This window comes from Narcine bancroftii, chromosome 2 (genome assembly GCF_036971445.1).
Source record: "Narcine bancroftii isolate sNarBan1 chromosome 2, sNarBan1.hap1, whole genome shotgun sequence".
Lineage (NCBI taxonomy): Eukaryota > Metazoa > Chordata > Chondrichthyes > Torpediniformes > Narcinidae > Narcine > Narcine bancroftii.
In genome coordinates, this window is record NC_091470.1 from 12,040,040 (window position 1) to 12,053,056 (window position 13,017).

Sequence of the window (13,017 nt, forward strand, 5' to 3'; positions counted from 1 at the left end):
GTAATTTAGACATACAGCACAGTAACAGGCCCTTTCGGCCCATAAGCCCATGCTGCCCAGCTAACCTACACACCCGGTACATTTTGAAGGGAGGTAGGAAGCCAGAAGCACTAGGGAAACCCACACAGACACGGGGAGAACGTGCAAACTCTTTTCAGACAGTGCGGGTATAAATGAAAGCAGTCAGTGCTGGAAACACCCAGGAGCTCAGGCAGAGCTGAGAGGAGAGAAAGAGAATATGTTTCAGTCAGTTTGAACTGGACAAGAGACACAAGAGGCTAGTCACAGAGAGAGGGGGGGAGATGTGTCCCTCCACCACCACGTTCTGTGGTAGAGGCTGGTCACAGAGAGAGGGGGGAGATGTGTCCCTCCACCACCACGTTCTGTGGTAGAGGCTGGTCACAGAGAGAGGGGGTCATCTGCAAACTGGCTCACTATTCCTCCAAAAGTTATATCTCAGTTGTCAATAAAATCCAACCAACATTGAGGGTCCCAGCCCCAACCCCTGTGGGTCACCTGGTCACAGGCATCTGATGGCAAGCCCTGTTCTCTCCAACGCCAACAGTTTTAGATTCTATTCTGCCAAGCAGCCCTGGATTCACTAGTTGTGATCATTTTGACCAACCTTCCACATAGAGATTGGTGGTAAATCTGTGGATTTATTACCATGGGTGGTTGAGGATGCCGGGGCATCAGTGGTTATGGGGAAAAGTCCGAACGTTGGGCTGAGTGGGAAATGGATCAGCTCATGATAAATGGCAAGGGTGACTTGATGGGCTGAATGGCCTATCTGACAACTTGAACTGGATGGTACCTCTGGAAGATTCAGTCACATTTCTCCTGCCAACAAAACTACCACTGATCGGTCCTGGCCACTCAATGGCAAGGGGCCATAAACAATGAGAAGAGTCCTTGGGGGGCCCCCAAAATAGGTTGAGAACAGCTGGTCCATACACATCAACTTTGCTTGTGCTGGGTTCAAAAATGAATACGATACAGATCCCTCTCTGAGGGGGTGGTAAGATGACATATTCTCTGACGGTGCCATGAGATGACCCATTCACTGACAGGACAGTGGGATGATCCACTGATGGGTTGGTAGGATGATACTTTGATGGGGCCATGGGATGATCCACTGATGGGGCTGTGCAATGACCCTTTGATGGGGCAGTGGGAGGATCTTCTGATGGAGCAGTGGGATGACCGTCTGACGGGGCGGTGTGATGACACACTGATGGGGCAGTGGAATTACCCTCTGACAGGGCGGTAGAATGACCTGATGGGGCGGTGGGATAACCCTCTGATGGGGTGGTGGGATGAACCTCAAACAGGGTGGTGGGATGACCATCTGATGGGGAAGTGCGATAACCCTCTGACAAGGGGTGGGAGGACCCATTCTCTGATGTAGCAGTAGGATGACCCTCTGATGGGGTGGTGGAATGAACCTCTGGCTGGTGGGATGACCCTCAAACAGGGCAGTGGGATGACCCTTTGATAGGGATGTAAGATGACTATCAGGCAGTGGGATGACCCACTGATGGGGCAGTGGAATGACTCTGATGGGGTGATGAACCTCTGTTGGGGCAGTGGGATAACCCTCTGATGGGATGGTGGGATGACCTACTAATTTATGGGACAATGAGATGACCTTATTGTCTGATGGGGCAGTGGGATGATCTGATGGGGTGGTGGGATGACCCTCTGAAGGGGCGGTTCGATGACCCTCTGATGGGGTGGTGGGATGACCCAGTGATGGGGCAGTGGGATGACCCTCTGCTGGGGCGGTGGGATGACCCTCTGATGGGATGGTAAGACGTCCCTGTGATGAGGTGGTGGGATGACCTTCTAACTTGGTGGTGGGATGACACTCTATCAGTGTGGTGGGATGGCCCTCTGAGGGGGTGGTAGGATGACATATTCTCTGACGGTGCCATGAGATGACCCATTCACTGACAGGACAGTGGGATGATCCACTGATGGGTTGGTAGGATGATACTTTGATGGGGCCATGGGATGATCCACTGATGGGGCTGTGCAATGACCCTTTGATGGGGCAGTGGGAGGATCTTCTGATGGAGCAGTGGGATGACCGTCTGATGGGGCAGTGGGATGACTTTCTGCTGGGGCAATGGGATGACCCTCTAACAGGGTGGTGGGATGACACACTGATGGGGCGGTGGGAGGATCCTCTGATGGGGAGGTGGAATGACCCTCTGATGGTGTGGTGGGATGATCTTCTAATGGGGTGGTGGGGTGACCCTTTGATAGGGCAGAGGGACGACCCTCTGATGAGGCAGTGGGATGACCTTCTAACTTGGTGGTGGGATGACACTCTGTCAAGATGGTGGGATGGCCCTCTGAGGGGGTGGTAAGATGACATATTCTCTGACGGTGCCATGAGATGACCCATTCACTGACAGGATAGTGGGATGATCCACTGATGGGTTGGTAGGATGATACTTTGATGGGGCCATAGGATGATCCACTGATGGGGCTGTGCAATGACCCTTTGATGGGGCAGTGGGATGACCATCTGATGGGGCAGTGGGATGACCCATTCTCTGATAGGATAGTGGAATGACCCACTGATGGGATGGTGGGATGACCCACTGATGGGGTAGTGGGAGGACTCTCTGATGTGGCAGTAGGATGACCCTCTGTTGGGGTGGTAGGATGAACCTCTGATGGGGCAGTGGGATGTCCCATTTCTGATAGGGTGGTGGGATGACCCTCTGAAGGGGTGGTTCGATGACCTATACTCTGATGGGGCAGTGGGATGAACCATTCTCTGATGGGTCAGTTGGATGACCCACTGAAGGGGTGGTGGGATGACCCTCTGAAGGGGCAGTTCGATGACCTATACTCTGATGGGGCAGTGGGATGACCCTCTGATGGGGTGGTGGGATGACCTTCTAACTTAATGGTGGGATGACACTCTGACAGGGAGGTGGGATGATCCACTGATGGGGCCGTGGGATGACCCTTTGATGGGGCGGTGGGATGATTCATTCTCTCAGGGTAGTGGGATGACCTTCTGATGGGGCAATGGAATGACCCTCTGATGGGGCTGTGGGATGACCCTCTGCTGGGGTGGTATGATGACCCTCTGATGGGATGGTAAGATGTCCCTGTGATGGGGTGGTGGGATGACCTTCTAACTTGATGGTGGGATGACACTCTGTCAAGATGGTGGGATGGCCCTCTGAGGGGGTGGTAAGATGACATATTCTCTGACGGTGCCATGAGATGACCCATTCTCTGACAGGACAGTGGGATGATCCACTGATGGGTTGGTAGGATGATACTTTGATGGGGCCATAGGATGATCCACTGATGGGGCTGTGCAATGACCCTTTGATGGGGCAGTGGGATGACCATCTGATGGGGCAGTGGGATGACCCATTCTCTGATAGGATAGTGGAATGAACCACTGATGGGGTGGTGGGATGACCCACTGATGGGGCAGTGGGATGACTCTCTGATGGGGTAGTGGGATGTCCCATTTCTGATAGGGTGGTGGGATGACCCTTTGAAGGGGTGGTTCGATGACCTATACTCTGATGGGGCGGTGGGATGAACCATTCTCTGATGGGTCAGTTGGATGACCCACTGAAGGGGTGGTGGGATGACCTTCTAACTTAATGGTGGGATGACACTCTGACAGGGAGGTGGGATGATCCACTGATGGGGCCGTGGGATGACCCTTTGATGGGGCGGTGGGATGATTCATTCTCTCAGGGTAGTGGGATGACCTTCTGATGGGGCTGTGGGATGACCCTCTAACAGGGTGGTGGGATGACCCTCTGACAGAGCGGTGGGATGACCCACTAATGGGGCAGTGAGATGACCCTCTGCTGGAGTGGTGTGATGACCCTCTGATGGGATGGTAAGATGTCCCTGTGATGGGGTGGTGGGATGACCTTCTAACTTGATGGTGGGATGACACTCTGTCAGGGTGGTAGGATGACCCTCTGAAGGGGCGGTGGAATGACATATTCTCTGATGGTGCCATGAGATGACCCATTCTCTGCCAGGGCAGTGGGATGATCCACTGATGGAGTGGTGGGATGACTCTCTGATGGAGTGGTGGGATGACTCTCTGTTGAGGTGGCAAGATGACTCTCTGATAGGATGGTGGGATGACTCACTAACTGGGTGGTGGTATAACCCTCTGAGGGGGCGGTAGGATGACCTATTCTCTGACGGGGCCATGATATGACCCATTCTCTGATGGTGTGGTGGGATGAACTCATTCTCCGATGGGCCGGTGGGTTAAACCACTGATGGCGTGGTGGGATGACCCTCTTTTGGGGAAGTTTGATGACCCTCTGATGGGGCATTTGGATGACCTTCTGATGGAGAGGTGGGATGACCCATTCTCCGACAGGGTGGTGGGATGCCCCTCTGGTTGGGCGGTGGGATGACCTTCTGGTTGGGCGGTGGGATGACCTTCTGGTTGGGCGGTGGGATGCCCCTCTGGTTGGGCGGTGGGATGACCTTCTGGTTGGGCGGTGGGATGACCTTCTGGTTGGGCGGTGGGATGACCTTCTGGTTGGGCGGTGGGATGACCCTCTGATGAGATGGTGGGATCACCCTTCAACATGTTGGTGAGATGACTGCTGAGGGGAGAGTTCAGTGTCGAGTGTAGGGAGCTCCAGTGTGTGCCTGTAGGACGATTGCTGAGGGGAGTCTCAAGTAAGCCTAAATGTGTTTTTGCTCTTTGAACTGATGAGATATTTACATGTATTGTACCAATAATTCTATCATTGATTTGAGCAATTTAGTAACAGTTCCTCAAGAAAAGTCGGTTGGTCCAAGACCAGCCACTTTTTAGAGGATCATAATGATGGGTGACTCCACAAGGCAGGAGCTCAGAGTCAAAAGGCGTTTATTAGTGTAAACGTTGGATAGGGCTCAGGGAGCATCCGAGCAAGAAGTAGCCAGGGGGTCAAGGGTTGGGGTCGGGACCTTTATTAGGGAATCTTAGGGAGGGGTCAGAGGCAAGGGAGGAGTAGTCCAGGCCAGTACATGCAGTTATTAAATTGGGGTAATGCCTCACACCACCACACATCATTCATGGGAAGAGAAACCAAGCAGATGTGAGACTCAGATGGTCCAGGGTAACTTGTTAGGGACAGGAGTTAGGGCCAGGTACTAGGGCCAGGTACCAGGGCCAGGTACTAGGGCCAGGTACCAGGGCCAGGTACTAGGGCCAGGTACTAGGGATAGGAGCTAGGGACAGGAGCTAAGGGCAGGTAGTAGGGCCAGGTACTAGGGATAGGAGCTAGGGACAGGAGCTAGGGGCAGGTACTAGGGCTAGGTACTAGGGACAGGAACTAGGGCCAGGCACTGGGGACAGGAACTAGGGCCAGGCACTGGGGACAGGTACTAGGGACAGCAACTAGGGTCAGGAACTAGGGCCAGGCACTGGGGACAGGTACTGGGGACAGGTACTAGGGCCAGGAACTAAGGACAGGAACTAGGGCCAGGCACTGGGTACAGGTACTAGGGCCAGGAACTAAGGACAGGAACTAGGGGAAGGGAATAGGGCCAGGTACTAGGGACAGGAGCTCGGGACAGGAGCTAGGGACAGGAACTGGGCACAGGTACTAGGCCAGGTACTTGGGACAAAAACTAGGGACAGGTACTAGGGCCAGGTACTTGGGACAAAAACTAGGGACAGGAACTGGGGACAGAAACTAGGGACAGATGCTAGGGCCAGGTACTATGGACAGGAACTAGGGACAGGAACTAGGGACAGGTACTAGGGCCAGGAACTAGGGCCAGGTACTGGGGCCAGGTACTAGGAACAGGAACTAGGGCCAGGAACTAGGGACAGGATCTAGGGACAGGTACTGGGGACAGGTACTAGGGACAGCAACTAGGGTCAGGAACTAGGGCCAGGTACTGGGGACAGGTACTAGGGTCAGGTACTATGGACAGGAACTAGGGATAGGTACTAGGGACTGGTAGTAGGACAGGTACTCAGGACAGAATCTAGGGACAGGAACTAGGGCCAGGTACTTGGGACAGGAGCTAGGGACAGGAGCTAGGGACAGGTACTAGGGACAGATACTAGCTGGCTTAGGGACAGGTTAGGGCCAAGTACTAGCTGTTGTTTTTTTACACACTTATGAATCATGTCAACCAAAATATGTACAAATGTTTCTCATTAAATTTACAGTGACTTTTTCTCCCTTTTTCTCCCCCTTTCCCTCCCTCCTCTCTACCCAACCGCCCCCCCAAAACCCATTGGTATTCAACATATACAATACAATGAAACAATATCTTCACACGAAGGAAAATAAACAAGAAAGATGCGTCATCTATTTATTACACACTGAATCTAGTTGTTTTGTCTTATCATTTTTATTCTCATTTTAGGGGGTGGAGGTCCGAGGCAAGTTCTCTCTGTTATGTTCCATGTACGGTTCCCAAATATGTTCAAACATTGTGACTTTATTTTTTAAATTATGTTATTTTTTTCCAATGGAATACATTTATTCATTTCCATGTACCATTGCTGTACTCTCAGGCTCTCTTACATTTTTTTGCTATCGCTAAGGCGATCATAATGAATTTTTTTTGCGCTTTATCCAATTTGAGGCCTAATTCTCTACTTCTTATGTTACTTAAAAGAAATATCTCTGGTTTTTTTTTGGTATGTTATTTTTTGTAATTTTATTTAGTATCCACTGAAGAGGTACTGGGCTTCTCCTCCAGGAAAAACAAGGACTGGTTTGACGAAAACAACCAGGAAATCCAGGAGTTGCTGGCAAAGAAGCGAGCTGCCCACCAGGCTCACCTTGCAAAGCCGTCCTGGCCAGAGAAGAAACAAGCCTTCCGTCGCGCATGTAGCCATCTTCAGCGCAAACTCCAGGAGATCCAAAATGAGTGGTGGACTAGCCTCGTCAAACGAACCCAGCTCAGCGCGGACATTGGCGACTTCAGGGGTTTTTATGAGGCTCTAAAGGCTGTGTACGGCCCCTCATCCCAAGTCCAAAGCCCGCTGCGCAGCTCAGATGGAAAAGTCCTCCTCAGCGACAAGATCTCCATCCTCAACTGATGGTCAGAACACTTCCAATCTCTTTTCAGTGCCAACCGCTCAGTCCAAGAATCTGGCCTGCTCCAGCTCCCTCACAGCCCTTAAGGCTAGAGCTGGATGAGGTCCTCACCCGGGAAGAGACGTATAAGGCAATTGAACAACTGAAAAGTGGCAAAGCAGCAGGTATGGATGGAATCCCCCCCAGAGGTCTGGAAGGCTGGCGGCAAAACTCTGCATTCCAAACTGCATGAGTTTTTCAAGCTCTGCTGGGACCAACGAAAACTGCCTCAGGACCTTCGTGATGCTATCATCATCAACCTGTACAAAAACAAAGGCGAGAAATCAGACTGCTCAAACTACAGGGGAATCACGCTGCTCTCCATTGCAGGCAAAATCTTCGCTAGGATTCTCCTAAATAGAATAATACCTAGTGTCGCCGAGAATGTTCTCCCAGAATCACAGTGCGGCTTTCGCGCAAACAGAGGAACTACTGACATGGTCTTTGCCCTCAGACAGCTCCAAGAAAAGTGCAGAGAACAAAACAAAGGACTCTACATCACCTTTGTTGACCTCACCAAAGCCTTCGACACCGTGAGCAGGAAAGGGCTTTGGCAAATACTAGAGCGCCTCGGATGCCCCCCAAAGTTCCTCAACATGGTTATCCAGCTGCATGAAAACCAACAAGGTTGGGTCAGATACAGCAATGAGCTCTCTGAACCCTTCTCCAATGGCGTGAACCAAGGCTGCGTTCTCGCACCAACCCTCTTTTCAATCTTCTTCAGCATGATGCTGAACCAAGCCATGAAAGACCTCAACAATGAAGACGCTGTTTACATCCGGTACCGCACGGATGGCAGTCTCTTCAATCTGAGGCGCCTGCAAGCTCACACCAAGACACAAGAGCAACTTGTCCGTGAACTACTCTTTGCAGATGATGCCGCTTTAGTTGCCCATTCAGAGCCAGCTCTTCAGCGCTTGACGTCCTGTTTTGCGGAAACTGCCAAAATGTTTGGCCTGGAAGTCAGCCTGAAGAAAACTGAGGTCCTCCATCAGCCAGCTCCCCACCATGACTACCAGCACCCCCCACATCTCCATCGGACACACAAAACTCAAAACGGTCAACCAGTTTACCTATCTTGGCTGCACCATTTCATCGGATGCAAGGATTGACAACGAGATAGACAACAGACTAACCAAGGCAAATAGCGCCTTTGGAAGACTACACAAAAGAGTCTGGAAAAACAACCAACTGAAAAACCTCACAAAGATGAGCGTATACAGAGCCGTTGTCATAGCCACACTCCTGTTCAGCTCCAAATCATGGGTCCTCTACCGGCATCACCTACGGCTCCTAGAACGCTTCCACCAGCATTGTCTCTGCTCCATCCGCAACATTCATTGGAGCGACTTCATCTCCAACATCAAAGTACTCGAGATGGCAGAGGCCGACGGCATCGAGTCCACGCTGCTGAAGATCCAGCTGCGCTGGATGGGTCACGACTCCAGAATGGAGGACCATCGCCTTCCCAAGATCGTGTTATATGGCGAGCTCTCCACTGGCCACCGTGACAGAGGTGCACCAAAGAAGAGGTACAAGGACTGCCTAAAGAAATCTCTTGGTGCCTGCCACATTGACCACCGCCAGTGGGCTGATATTGTCTCAACCCGTGCATCTTGGCGCCTCACAGTTCAGCGGGCAGCAACCTCCTTTGAAGGAGACCGCAGAGCCCACCTCACTGACAAAAGACAAAGGAGGAAAAACCCAACACCCAACCCCAACCCACCAATTTTCCCCTGCAACCACTGCAACCGTGTCTGCCTGTCCCGCATCGGACTTGTCAGCCACAAACGAGCCTGCAGCTGACGTGGACATTACCCCGCCATAAATCTTCGTCCGCGAAGCCAAGCCAAAGAAGAAAAGAAGATTTAGTATCTAATTTAATTCTTCCCAAAACGTATTTACTTTCTCACATGCCCAAGTTGCATGTAATGTTGTTCCCATTTCCTTCTTACAGTGAAAAACAACTGTCCGATAATGTGGAATCCCATTTTTAAAATTTTTGAGGAGTTATATTATACCCTGTGGGATCAATTATACTGTATCATGCGTAACCTTGTGTTTATTGTATTACATAACTTTTCCCATACTTTATTTTTTATCTTTATGTTTAGATCCTTTCCCCACTTCTGTTTAGGTTTATAGTTTATTTCATTTTCCTTCTCTTGTAGCTTAATGTACATGTTGGTTATAAATCTTTTAATTATCATTGTCTGTAATCACGTATTCAAAGCTGCTTCCTTCAGGTAATCTCAAGCTGTTTCCCAATTTATCCTTTAAATAAGCTTTCAGTTATTGATATGCAAAGATTGTACCATGAGTTATTCCATATTTGTACTTCAACTGTTCAAATGTTAATAAATTATTTCCCAAAAAACAATTTTCTGTCCTTTTGATTCCTTTCTCTCCCATTCTCTAAAGGAAAGGTTGTCTATTGTAAAAGGGATTAGTGGATTTTGCGTCAATAGTAATTTTGGTATTTGATCATTTGTTTTTTTTCCTTTCTAAGTGGATCTTGTTCCATATATTGAGTAAACGATGCAGTACTGGTGAGCTTTTATATTGCACCAGCTTTTCATCCCACTTATAAAGTATATGTTCTCCCCTATTTTATCTAGTTCTATCTTAGTCCAGTCTGGCTTTCCCCTTGTCTGATAAAAATATGATAAATCATTTAATTGGGTGGCTCTATAATAATTTCTAAAGCTTGGTAACTGCAAATCACCTTGGTTATACCTCTCTGTTAATTTATCTAATGCTACCCTTGGATTCCTCCCTTTCCACAAGAATTTCCTTATTGTTCTCTTTAGTTCATTAAAGAATTTCTCTGTTAAGGGAATTGGTAACGTTTGATATAAGTATTATATCCTTGGGAACACATTCATTTTAATGCAGTTTACCCTCCCTATCAATATTAGCGGTAATTCGTTCCAATGTTCTAAGTCTTCCTGCAATTTCTTTATTAGTGGCTGATAATTTAGTTTGAACAAGTGGCTTAAGTTATTATCTAACCTGATCCCTAGGTATCGAAATGCTTGTGTTTGCCATTTAAATGGTGATTCTTTTTTAAATTCTGTATAATCCACATTACTCACTGGCATCACTTCACTTTTATATGCATTGATCTTGTACCCCGATATTTCTCCATATTCCTTCAATTTCTTATGTAATTCCTTTACTGATACCTCTGGTTCTGTTAGGAATACTATGATGTCATCTGTAAATAAGCTGATTTTATACTCCTTCTCCTTTATTTTTATCCCTTTTATTTTATTTTCTATTCTTATCAGTTCTGCCAAAGGTTCTATTGCTAAGGCGAACAATGAGGGGTATGGTTGACATCCCTGTCTAGTTGACCTACTTAATTTAAATTGATTCAATATATATCCATTTACTGTTACCTTTGCCAATGGTCCATTATACAATGCTTTAATCCAATTAATATATTTTTCTGGTAGATTGAACTTCTGTAATACTTTAAATAAGTAATTCCACTCTACTCTGTCAAAGGCTTTTTCTGCGTCTCGAGCAACAGCCCCATTGTTGGTTTCTTATTTCCTTGAACTGCATGAATTAGATTAATAAATTTACAGATTAATAAATCCAGTTTGATCTTGTTTTACTACTTTAGGTACATAATCGGACAATCCGTTTGCTTATAATTTCGCTATTATCTTATAATCTGAGTGAAGTACAGATATTAGTCTATATGATGCTGGTATTAATGGACCCTTCCCTGTCTTTGGTATTACTGTAATTATTGCCTGAAGAAAACTGAGGTCCTCCACCCCACCATGACTACCAGCCCCCCCCCACATCTCCATCGGGCACACAAAACTCAAAACGGTCAACCAGTTTACCTATCTCGGCTGCACCATTTCATCAGATGCAAGGATCGACAATGAGATAGACAACAGACTCGCCAAGGCAAATAGCGCCTTTGGAAGACTACACAAAAGAGTCTGGAAAAACAACCAACTGAAAAACCTCACAAAGATTAGCGTATACAGAGCCGTTGTTATACCCACATTCCTGTTCGGCTCCGAATCATGGGTCCTCTACCGGCACCACCTACGGTTCCTAGAACGCTTCCACCAGCGTTGTCTCCGCTCCATCCTCAACATCCATTGGAGCGCTTTCATCCCTAACGTCGAAGTACTCGAGATGGCAGAGGTCAACAGCATCGAGTCCACGCTGCTGAAGATCCAGCTGCGCTGGATGGGTCACGTCTCCAGAATGGAGGACCATCGCCTTCCCAAGATCATGTTATATGGCGAGCTCTCCACTGGCCACCGTGACAGAGGTGCACCAAAGAAAAGGTACAAGGACTGCCTAAAGAAATCTCTTGGTGCCTGCCACATTGACCACCGCCAGTGGGCTGATAATGCCTCAAACCGTGCATCTTGGCGCCTCACAGTTTGGCGGGCGGCAACCTCCTTTGAAGAAGACCGCAGAGCCCACCTCACTGACAAAAGGCAAAGGAGGAAAAACCCAACACCCAACCCCAACCCACCAATTTTCCCCTGCAACCGCTGCAACCGTGTCTGCCTGTCCCGCATCGGACTTGTCAGCCACAAATGAGCCTGCAGCTGACGTGGACTTTTTACCCCCTCCATAAATCTTCGTCCGCGAAGCCAAGCCAAAGAAGGAAGACATGAATCTGGCAAGTTTTGTGTTCGGTTCTAGCTGGTTTAAGGACAGGTTAGGGCCAGGTACTAGCTGGTGTCTAATCACAGAATAACTATCAATATTCATAGACGAGAAATAAAAATATATAAATACATAAATGAAATCAACTCAGCCATTACTCCAGGCTATTCTTTTCATTATATTAATGATTTTGTTTATCCAGTTTCATAAAACATGAGAACTTAAAAATGCCGATGAACAGAAAAGTGTTCCTGAACTTCTGTGTAAAGCCACGCTGAAATTATACCATTCAATTTAGTTGAGGGTGGTTCTCTGTCAATGTAGTGTAGGTTCAAACACTAATTGTGTGATGTGGAGATATCATCCTTCCAGGGAGTTCTTAGAGGGACAGGTCATCAGCTCAATTATTGCTCTTGTTGATGCCGACTCCCTGTGGGGTGATGAATACTCCTCCAGCGATCTGGCCTTGATCTCTGGCCCCGATCTCTGGCCCTGGTCTCTGGCCCTGACCTATGGCCCTGACCTATGGCCCTGACCTCTGGCCCTGATCTCTGGTCCTGACCTCGCACCTTCTCCCCGTGACTGCGTGGGCTTCAGTTTCCTCTCGGATCTCCCACATGTGGGGAGGGATATGAATGGCCTTCGCTGTCGTGTGTGGGTTGTAGAATATGGGAGAAATGATAAAAGGTAATAGCATATGTTTGTACAAGTGGTTATGGGAAAGTCCGAGTAAATCTGATGGGCCAAAGGGGCGTTTCTCTCCCCCCCCCCCCCCCCCCCCCCCCCCCCCGCCCCCCGCCACTGGATTGATTCCTGTGGGAACCAACTGGACACTGGAAGGCACATGGACCTCCAGGCATGTGAAATGAATGATGTCCTTGTGGTGCAGCCGTTGGTGAGGGGTTCATTCCACCCAGTCCTTCTACTTTTTAGACAAAACAACTGTTTTTGAAAATTGAAGTTGGCAATTTTTTTGGGGGGGGTGAAAAGTAATTGGTCTCAGGCCCAAAATAGTCCGGCCCGTCCCTGCCCGGCTGGGATTACTGACCAACTGCTTTTCTAAACTGCAAGAAGGACCCTCCCCAGCCCCCTGACCCAAGGGAGAAACATCCCCGCCAATCCAGCCTCTGCTAACAACTCAAGCCCTCCAGTCACTGGGCGAGAGGGGAGACATCGGACACCTTCAGGGCCGGAGAGAGATACTAAATCCACCCCAAGTCCCGGGGAGGGAGGGAACTCTGAAGCCTCCCCACCACCCCACCAG